Genomic DNA, 10626 nt, shown 5'->3' with positions numbered 1-10626 from the left:
TAAGCGAAGTGAGAAGTATCCTCCTTATGTTTTTCACCTCGGGAGGTGCTCGACACATTATTCTTGAAGAATCCCTTGGGGAAGAAGTCATGTAGCATGATGGGGCTAGGCAACCTTTGTTTCAAGAGTTCATCTTTTGGAACCATTTTGTTCATATTTGATAATTCATTTCCTCTATGCCTTTTATGTGATTGAGGAAAACTTCTTTTGCTTACAAATCTTTTTGATCGAGGAGTTCTTGGCAAAGGAGCATTTTTATGTAACTTCTTCCGAGTAACCAATGCCCATCCTTCATTATCGTCATCGAATGAATCAACACTACTTTGACTTTTCACTCCAACACACTCATACGGATTGAGTTGATGGGTTTCAGAGAATGCCCCCAGTGATTGAAGTGAGGGCGAATGTGCCGAACTAGATAAGACAAACGAGATCGTAGCATGGTTAGACTCTACCACCTTGTCAAGATCCATTTCGATTCTTCCTTGTTGTGCCAACTTCATGATGAGATCTTTCAACACGAAGCACTTTTCCACTGGGTGATTGATGACACGATGGTACATGCAGTATTTCGGGTTGTTAATATGATTCATCTCTTCAGGGCGTTTGCACTCAGGTAACTCAATCACCTTCTTCTCAAGTAAGTCTTCCAGCATGCCTTCTACGTCAGAGTCTGGAAAAGGATATTTCTTCTCCTTCATTTCTTTTAGGGTGTGTCATCGTGGTTCTTGATCTTGAGTCGACTCGGCCTTCCTCGCATCTTTCTTGCCTCGAGTGGAAATCTTCATTGGAGTAGCACTGATCGTCATTGACTCCAAGATGCGTGTCCTCAAAGAGTCTGCCCCATTTCTCGCCGACTTGTCATTTCGATGATCACTCACCATTTCCTTTCTTCCATCGTGATTAGCGATACTTAGCTCTATATCATGCGCACGAGTGGTCAATTCTTCAAAGGTACGGGGTTTGATCCCTTGAAGAATGTAGAGCAGACCCCAATGCATACCTTGAATGCACATCTCTACAGCCGATAACTCTGACACTCGATCTTTGCAGTCGAGGCTTAATGAACGCCAACGATTGATGTAGTCAACAACAGGTTCGTCTTTTCGCTGCTTTGTGCTAGTGAGCTCTAGCATGCTAACTGAGTGACGAGTGCTATAGAAGCGGTTGAGGAATTCTCTCTCCATTTGTTCCCAACTATCAATTGACTCAGGTTCCAAGTCAATGTACCAGTTGAATGCAGTGCCTCTGAGTGATCGGACAAATTGCTTCACGAGATAATCGTCGTTAGTGCCAGCGCTGTTGCACATCTCGATGAAGTGGGCAACATGTTGTTTAGGGTTACCTTTTCCATCAAACTGCATGAACTTTGGAGGTTGATAGCCCGTTGGCATTCGAAGGTTGTCTAACCTTTTGGTGTAAGGCTTGGAATAGATAAATGTATCTTGAGAAGGCCCACCATATTGAGCCCTGATGGTGTTCGTGATCATGTCCTGAAGTTGTTGGATAGATAAAGAACCCACCGAGGCTGTGTTGCCTTTTCCGTGCGACTTATCATCCGACTCTGTTTCATGACCCAATCCTTTCTCGCTGGATTCAGCTTCATGATGTGATTCTTTCTTATGCACGTCTTGACTAGGCTCCTTATCTTGATGTGTCTCCCACTTGTTAATGAGAGAAGCAATCTGCACATCCTTCTCCTCGACCATCTTAGTCAGTTTGGTGACCGCTTCGCTCATATGGGCCAGCTATTCTTCAATAGACATAGCTCCCGTCACCATGACCTGCATAGCCATAGAATAAGACTCACCTACGGATGCCGAGGTAAGCTTCTTCTGTTGATCGTCAGGCGGGGATCCATGGTATGAGCCTGTGCTCGAGTCAGCGTCTGAAACAGGCGAGAGTGAGCGTTCTCTCAAATTCTTCGAACCCGAAAAACTCCTCCCTTCACTCCGAGAGTTTCTCTCATCCGCCCGAGAGGTATTCTTCTTTTGCCCCAATGAGGCCAAATTGATAACCGGTTTGCGCCTTCGGTGAACATCTTTCGCCTTGGCTTGAGTCGGTATGGAAGTAACATGTTGAGTTACGGATATCGCCTTGGCCTTGCTCCGGGTGACGACCCCAGCAGAATCTCCACTTGAGAAGGAGGCGCTCGCGCTTTTGCCTCTCGTCGCGGGAACGGATTGAATCTTCTTGGAAGCCATCGTTTTTGGTGTGTTGATTGATTTTGAAACTGGAGAAAGAGATGAGAGGCAGAGATGGTCCCACCGGGCGTGCCAAATTTGTAAACACGAATTTCTTGCGACAAATGAGACAAGAACACGTGTACAAAATAATATTTGTATTTATGAAATTTAGGGTTACAATCTCTGTATTGAATCCTCTGATTCGATCTCCAAAGTGTTTAAAGAAAATTTGTGTTTGATACAAGGGTCGTAGAGACTTGATCTTGATCAAACGGGTAGCACTAAGCTTGTTTGGTGTTTGGGATTTTTATGGTGAAGGAACCGGCACGTATTTGTTGTGCTTGGTGGCTCTTCCAAAGTAGGGTGAAGAATGCAGAGAGTTTTCTGTTTCTTCTGAGTGCTAGGTTTTTTTTCTCTGACCCCTTCTTTCGTCTTGAGGCCTCCTATTTATAGGCTTTTGTCGGATGCTTGACCTAAATAACTTTCCTTGATTTGTGGGATTTGATTTGATTTAAATCAATTCCCATAATCTGGCAATTTAACCAGATTATCTTCAATTGATTAACCTGATTAATATTTGATTTAAATCAAAGTCAATCACAGAAGATTCTTTCCTTTAATTTTGTCTTCATCTTGAACCGCTTGATGCAGCCCACGATTTAATCCACCGAACCCTAATTATTTTCTTGTCAATAGAATTTATTACACCAAAATTTCTGTGTCTACAGAATCATGATAGACAAGAACAAGGTTGGCTGTTTAAAATAAGCAGTCTCTCATGCAACATGATTTTCTACGTCCTGCTTATTTAGTAATATTGTATGGTTGAGGCAAAACGATTGACCTTGGGAGGATTAACAGCGCCATTGTTAGGACTGTTGCAACTACCTTTGGTAAGCAAAATAATAGGGAAAACTTTTATTCTCAAATGATCACTTTACAAATCTTATTCTAATATAATCACTTAGGGACTTGAAATTACTCAATTGCCCTCCATATAAAAACATATCTATTGACCCTTTATTGCCTCTTCTCTGAAAGCCAACTCCTCCCCCCCCTCTCTCTCTCTCTCTCTCTCTCTCTCTCTCTCTCTCTCTTCTCTCTCACAATTCTCTCTTCCTCTCTCAGCGCTTTCTCTCCATCGACCACCACCACTCTCTTTCTCCCTCTGCTGCGAAAACCTAAGCAGTACTCTCTCTTTCTCTCTCTGTAGTCGATGTTAGGGTTTGGTGAGGGGTTCTTGAAGGTGAAAGAGAGGGTTTCTTCGTTAAATGCTCTCTCCCTTCAACAATCTCTCAGTTCCCTCTGTTTTCATGTCTTCAATCGACGTCTTTCTCTTCTCCTCTGTTCCTTCTGGGCCTCACAAAACCCTAATTCTTGGTTTCGGTTCCGACTTTTTTCACATACTGCCTCCTCATTCTCACTAGGCCCTAAATTAGCTGTTGAGTAATAATGCAGAAGTAAATTTGTTGTTATCATTGCTGTTTCAGCATCTAGTAGGATATTTTGCGCCGTTCTAGTTAATGGTTAATTATGTGATTTTGAAATACTAATGTTAATTGGCGTGGGATTTTTCTCTTCCCTGTGTTATAAAAAACCTGCTAAATTTGGTTGTTATTCCTTGTTTGCAGCTTTTCGTTTTTGGGTCATTCTTTGAAGAAAAGACCAGGTCATTGCTGCAAAAGCAATCACCTGGGAAGGCTGAAAAGCCTGTGGAAAAGAATGTATTGCAGTTTGGGTCTATATATTTTGGTACTATAATATCTTCAGGTGAATGTAATGGTGAATCAAGCAGACCACAAAATTCTGTGAAGGGGCTCAGCAAAGTTCAGCCTTTAAGTTCACTTAATAAGCAGAATGAAGTGGAGGCTGTAAAAGCAGCAAATGATAGTTTACCAGCATCTTTAACTACTCCTACAGAGAGTTGATGTACTGATAATTATAAAAATGGTTCTGCCCATAGTAATGGCGTGAAAGAGGCGACAACGGATGATATTGATGTAGCTTCATTACCTTTATCCAATAAGGAAGGTGGTCTCTCCAATCAATTTCCAAGTCTGGAATTGCAGAACAGAGAGCGGAATGGTCGTGTTGATGATTTATCAGCTTCTAAGGTAAATTTGGAACTACAGATTTACAGTTTCTACGGTCTTGTTGCCTCGTGGTTTAATCAATTCAGGGAATCTGTGCTTTCTCAATGCAACGCTACAGGCTCTTCTATCCTGTTCTCCTTTTGTTCAGCTTCTGCAGGAATTGAGAACTCGCAAAGTGCCTAAGGTTGCTTTTGCATTTACGTAGTTTTAGTAGAATTCCTATTTGCAAAAAACAAAATTTATATAGACTGCTGATCTCAGAAAATAGGAAGCTACTTTGCCTAATGCTTGTTCGTTTTCTGGCTAATCAGTTAACTAATATGTTGTCCATTTGAATTTGAATTTACTAGGTTGGCTATCCAACATTGGGTGCATTTGCAGAGTTCGTCTCTGAATTTGACATGCGTAGTGGTTCAAGTTCAAAGAACAAAGATGCAAGTGTTCTTGAGACTGGTAGGCCTTTTAGCCTTGCCATGTTTGAAGGCGTTCTTAAAATTTTACTCCAGATGTACCAACTAGCATCTCGGGCAGGCCAAGGTTTGTATCTGATCTGGGTCAATAATTTTCTGTTCTAGGTTGTCTTTTTGTATTTTTTTTATTTCTATGTTGAGCCTTCTTATTGCAAATTTAATCCTTGATGGTATTGCTGGCTGAAATTTTAAGGCACGATCATTGCAAAAAGATTTAGACACATGCATCTATTTGTAGTTACAAAAGTTGTCCTTCCCTGCCACTTTTTTTCTTTTAAATCCCTTATGCACTGTTTCCTTTCTTTCCTTATATTAATATCTTTTCACTATTTCCAAATAACCAAGAAAGGTCAGACATGTAGGCGTGTCAAATTTGTTACTTTGTGATTCTCATAAATCTTGTATTGATAGGCAATGGTTTTCCTTCAGTATTATTAGGCTTGATTGATAATTCTCATGCTTTACAATTTGTCTGATGGCTTGAAAAAGTGCCACTGCCTGACATAGCTCATGACTAAAATGCCTGCAGTTACAGTGTCTCCACTTACCTATGTATCTCTGACTCTGTTTTTTCCCTCAGGCTGGATTAGCTCTTGGAGAGTTGCGAAAGGAAAATAATTTCCTAAGAAGCCTTTGGCCAGTAACTAATCCACCTTTAAGTCAAGAACATATTTTACATCCTCAACTTTTACAGAAGCCTCTCCGCCCAATCCTTGCTCGATGGTATCTTGACGATGTAGGAGTGTAAAATGTGATTCCATTAAGGACGTCGTGTCCTTTGTATAATATGTTGTAAGCTAAGAAGCACGGACACGGATATGGATACGGAGATACGATATGACACTGACACTACACGGGAATACGACAAATTTCCAAAAATTAGGATATGACACGTCGTGGATACGGCAATTTAAAAAATATATAAAAAATTTAAAAATAACAATATATATAATTTAAAACATATTTTAAATAACATAAAAATGATAATATACTTCCACTTGTCTTGGTTATAAATATTATTACTTTTAATAAGACAAACAAAACAAAATCCTTTTGTCAAAAGGATAAGACTAGCCATCAGGTGGGGTGTGGGTGAAACTGTGAATATTAAACAAACAAAATCCTTTGACCAAAACAAAACAAAACAAAATCCTTTTGTCAAAAGAACAGAGAAGCACGCGTGAGAAAACAAAATGAAAATGGAGAAGAGAACCCGAAGCCGCCAACAATGAAGAATGAAGAAGAAGAAATTGATGAGTAGGGGCGCCGCTGGATGAAGAAGAAAAAAGGAAGATCTGGGCTTCTTAAGGACGAAGAAGAAGAATTGATGAGTGGGGGCACCGCTGGATGAAGAAGAAGAAGGAAGATCTGAAAGAAGAAGAAGTGGAGACGTTTCCTGATACGCGTATCCTAAACATCGGATACTCGTATTTGTAATGTCAGAATGCGCATATCTTTTTGTCGTTGATCGTATTTGTTTACTAGGATACGTATCCATCACGTATCCGCACGTATTCACAGCGTATCGTATCCCTAAGCGTATCGGATACGGAATACGCACCTCAATCAGCGTATCCGTGCTTCTTAGGTTGTAAGATTATGAATATATAATGGGAATGTGGAATGAAATTATAGTGGGAATGTGGAGTTTTTTATTGTCATTGTATTGCTCCCCTATTGCATTTCTATTGTCATCGTATTACCATTGTAGTGTTGTGGTATTGTCTGGTTATTGCACTTATATTTGTTTCTTATCACCTGCTTTTTCAAGTCTGTCTTGTGAAGGAACTTATAATGATATTTTGTAAAAGAAAGCGCTGGATTGTAAGTTTATTTTGTGAAGAAAAATGCCAGATATTTATTCATTTTCATATAAATAAGTTACAACAAGCACCGTATATGTATCTCTTCAATATGATTGATTCGTGTTCAGCTATTGGTGTAAGAATGTGATTCCATTATTGCCTTTTTATTGATTATTTATTATTGTAAGAATATGATTCCATTAAGGATGTCACGTCCTTTTTATAAATCAAACTCATAGTTGCTTTTCCTGCAACAAATTATATTAATTAAGAAAACCAACCAAAAACCAATAAAAAACGCAATACGAAAGTAATGGCATGTAGATTATGAAGTGGTAATTGTTGACGTGAGTCTCCTAATTAATCAAGGAGATTTACTTCCTTGATTAATTAAGGAATTTACTTTCTTATTTTTTTATATAAGTGATAAATTATTGTACAATTAGGAGATACTTTCCTAATTATTTACTATATTTAATTTCTTGTAAAACCTTTATATGTAAACTCCTATATATACTTCCTTATGGAGAAGAATAAAGAACAACCTAATACATTTAAACCATATTCATATTTTAGCATGGTATCAGAGCAATCGATCATCAGTTGTCTCTAAATTTTCATGTCAAATTTCTTCAAACTCAAACCCTACATTATATTTTTTATCCTTCTGCTGCCATGGATACTGTCTTGATTTCCGAACCCGCCCAATCCACTCCACCATCCTCCCAAATTGTTACTATTCATAGTGACAACACTCCGTTTCCGACCGGCATCATCTTGACTGAGACCAATTATGCCTTATGGTCTTAGGGGGGCAAATCACTCGACACATCTTCTGACTCAACTCCTGTTAGTCCTGCAGTTCCAACGACATCAGCTCCTGCCTCTGCCTCTGCAGCCACAACAGGACATCCTCAGCAAGACGATTGATTGTGGTACTAGGAGGGGCAAACTCTACCCACAAAAAAAAAAAAATATAATAATAAAAAATAAAAAAGAGAGAAAGGGCTATGTTTATTGACGTATCCCAAGAAGATGTTGCTTATTTCTTGACTATGACGACCCATTCTCTTCAAGGGGAGAAGGGGAGTGAAGATAAGTTATTTTGTCTCGAAACCCTTATCTCAAATTTCTCATATTCAAATCCAAACCCTTATCTCAAATTTCTTCTAATTTCTCATATTCAAATCCAAAACCCTAAATCAAATTCCTCATTTTTTTTTTCCCCAAATCCAAATCCCTCAAATCTAAATTCCTCAAATCCTCTTATCCAAATCCCTAAACACCATCAAATCTTATACACATACCTCTTAAATCCAATTCCTACATCAAATTTCTCACATCACCTTCCTCACCTTCTCATATCACATCTTACTTCCGCTGCGATGTCAAGAACCCATACGATTCTCCATCTTATTGTAGACTCACAGAAGCATGCGGTCAACCCAGACTCCTTCTTCTATCACCACCACCAAAGGTTCTACTCTTCATACATCCTCCAAGATCAGATATTGCATATGTGTGAGTGTGGAAGAGTATTTCATGACTTACTTACCAAGTTGGGCATTCGTGACATATATGCACTAACTTGAGGAGGAGTGTTGACGTGAGTCTCCTAATTAATCAAGGAGATTTATTTCCTTGATTAATTAAAGGATTTACTTTCCTATTTTTTTATATAAGTGATAAATCATTGTACAATTAGGAGATGCTTTCCTAATTCTTTACTATATCTAATTCCTTGTAAAACCTTCATATGTAAACTCCTATATATACCTCCGTATGGAGAAGAATAAAGAACAACCTAATACATTCAAATATATTCATATTTTAGCAGTAACAGACATGCAATACAAAAGCAATACGATAGCAATAAAGTAACAATAGACAAGCAATACAAAAGCAATAAAAATACAATAAACAAGTTGGGCCCAGCCTTTCTTTTTCTTGTTCAATCTGAAAAACAAAGAAGAAAGAAACAGAAATTGTCAAGACAAAACTGCAGAAAGAAACAGAAAGTGATTATGTCAGACATTTTCCTTACATTTTTCTTGCCAGTGATATACATACCCTATGAAATTGGAGACATTGTTGACACCTAAAGTAGCTGAGGCATGCATCATTTTGCAAACACAATATGAGATTGAGATATGATGCACAATTCACATTTTCCACCTTATTATAATGGAATTTTAAATTATATATATTACTGATAATGATAACCACCCCAAGCTAAGGACCACTCGACATAAATTAATACAACTTCAGTCAGACTATGGCATTATATATATCCCTTGAAATACAATATAGGATTTCAGGGAGGCCTGTCCCACAGCCTCAGCCTCAAATCCAGAAAGAATACATACCTCCACATGGACCCTATGATTGTGTTTGTCAAATTTCTAACTCTGAAAAAAAAATCACTTGGGGATAACAGATTGAGTTGTTAAACCAATAAAAGTACCAGGACCTCGCTCAAAGATAAGAAAAAAATGAAGTAAGGTGTACTCATGTGGTTTTCTCATTGCATACACTATATATGCCTGCAATATATAGACTGTTTTCAATATCCTCTAGTATCATGTCCATGTAATTCATTATTGAGAAAACTCAGCTTCAATTCCAAGATGGGTTCCATATGGTCTGCTCATTACATTACACTTGTCATTATAACAAATCACACAGCACCACTGTACGTCAATTAAGTTCACACACGCATGTAAATTTAATGGTGGGAAAATGCATACATCAAAAAGGAAATGGACTACTGCAAGAAATAATTTCAACCCTATATGTAAATAACAAAAGGTGCAATTATCCAATGATAACATATTTAAGGCATTAAATAAAATTAGACATTCTTCAAAGCAACAATAATCATAAACAAACCAAAAGGAACATACAATCGACAGGGTTCCTGCACTCTTGAGTGCCTCATTAAAAAAAAATGGTCAAGTGGGGTTAAACCAATGCCTCCGTATCGAATCAAACTGGAGGAAATCAGACACGTGAAATTTATGAACACAGCCCAAATCTGACATAATAGCCATTTCCTCCAATTGTATGCAGTAGGAAAAAAATTGTTGATGCTCAAAATGGCCCGGCCAGTATTGAGTCCAACTTAGTGATGAGGTGTGATGGATGATGGATGAAGATGAGGACCTTCATCAAGTGTGTGAGGATTTGGGCAAACGATAAACATATAGAAGACAAGATATACGTGGTTCACCCGAATGATGGGCTACGTCCACAGAGAAGGGTGTTCTCATTATGATAATGTTTGTTTACATTTGTACAAGGGGATTAGACCCAAATATAAATATAACAAGTGAGAAGCTCAGCCGAGAGATGGATCCAGAAGAGAGAGTACTCAAGAGCCAGTCCCCTTCTAAGGAAAGAGTAGTCTTCTTTTATAGGTGAGGGGGAGTCTCCATCTCGTAGTTTTCCGATGTGGGACTCCTCTTGCTTTGCTTAGAGTTGTGATTTGTGGTGATGCTTCTTTGGCTAAGGTGATGACCTCTCAAAGCATGGCACTCGAATGATCTAGCCTAGCTAGTTGCTCGGTCAGTTATGGTACAAACAGTAGTCCCCCAAGTTCTCGAGAAAGAAGGTACTTCTTGGTTGGGGACTTGTAATTTTAAGTGCACTGGCCGAGCAACACCATAGTTCATCTTCCAAGCTGTATAGTGCACTGCCCATAGTCCCCTAAGTCCCCGGGTAAGAAGGACATTTGGAAGGGAGAGAACTTGGCACGAGGGTGCCGAAGGTAAAGGGGATGCCGAAGGCATAAGAATTGCATGTCGCAAGGCAATGGGCCTAGGCACGAGGGTGCCGAAGGCATAAGACTTGCATGTTGCAGGAATGTACTTAGGCACGGGGGTGCCAAAGGTGACACAAGGTGTGACTAGGCACGAGGGTGCCGAAGGCACAAAGCTTGCATGTCGAAAGGCGATGTGGCTAGGCACGAGGGTGCCGAAGGTAATGTGGCTAGGCACGGGGGTGCCGAAGGCATAAGAATTGCATGTCGCATAGCGATGTGGCTAGGCACGAGGGTGCCGAAGGTAATGTGGCT

The 10626-nt window shown here is 39.3% G+C and overlaps 1 pseudogene; it reads left to right on the top strand.

The window, feature by feature from the left end:
• The first annotated feature begins 3793 nt into the window (after positions 1 to 3793).
• The window catches only part of LOC117613385, a 12272-nt pseudogene continuing 5439 nt past the window's right edge, over positions 3794 to 10626 (top strand).

Source organism: Prunus dulcis, unplaced genomic scaffold (assembly GCF_902201215.1).
Source record: "Prunus dulcis unplaced genomic scaffold, ALMONDv2, whole genome shotgun sequence".
Taxonomy (NCBI): Eukaryota; Viridiplantae; Streptophyta; class Magnoliopsida; order Rosales; family Rosaceae; genus Prunus; species Prunus dulcis.
Note: the sequence above shows the minus strand (reverse complement) of the source record. Positions and strands in the feature narration are given on the sequence as shown.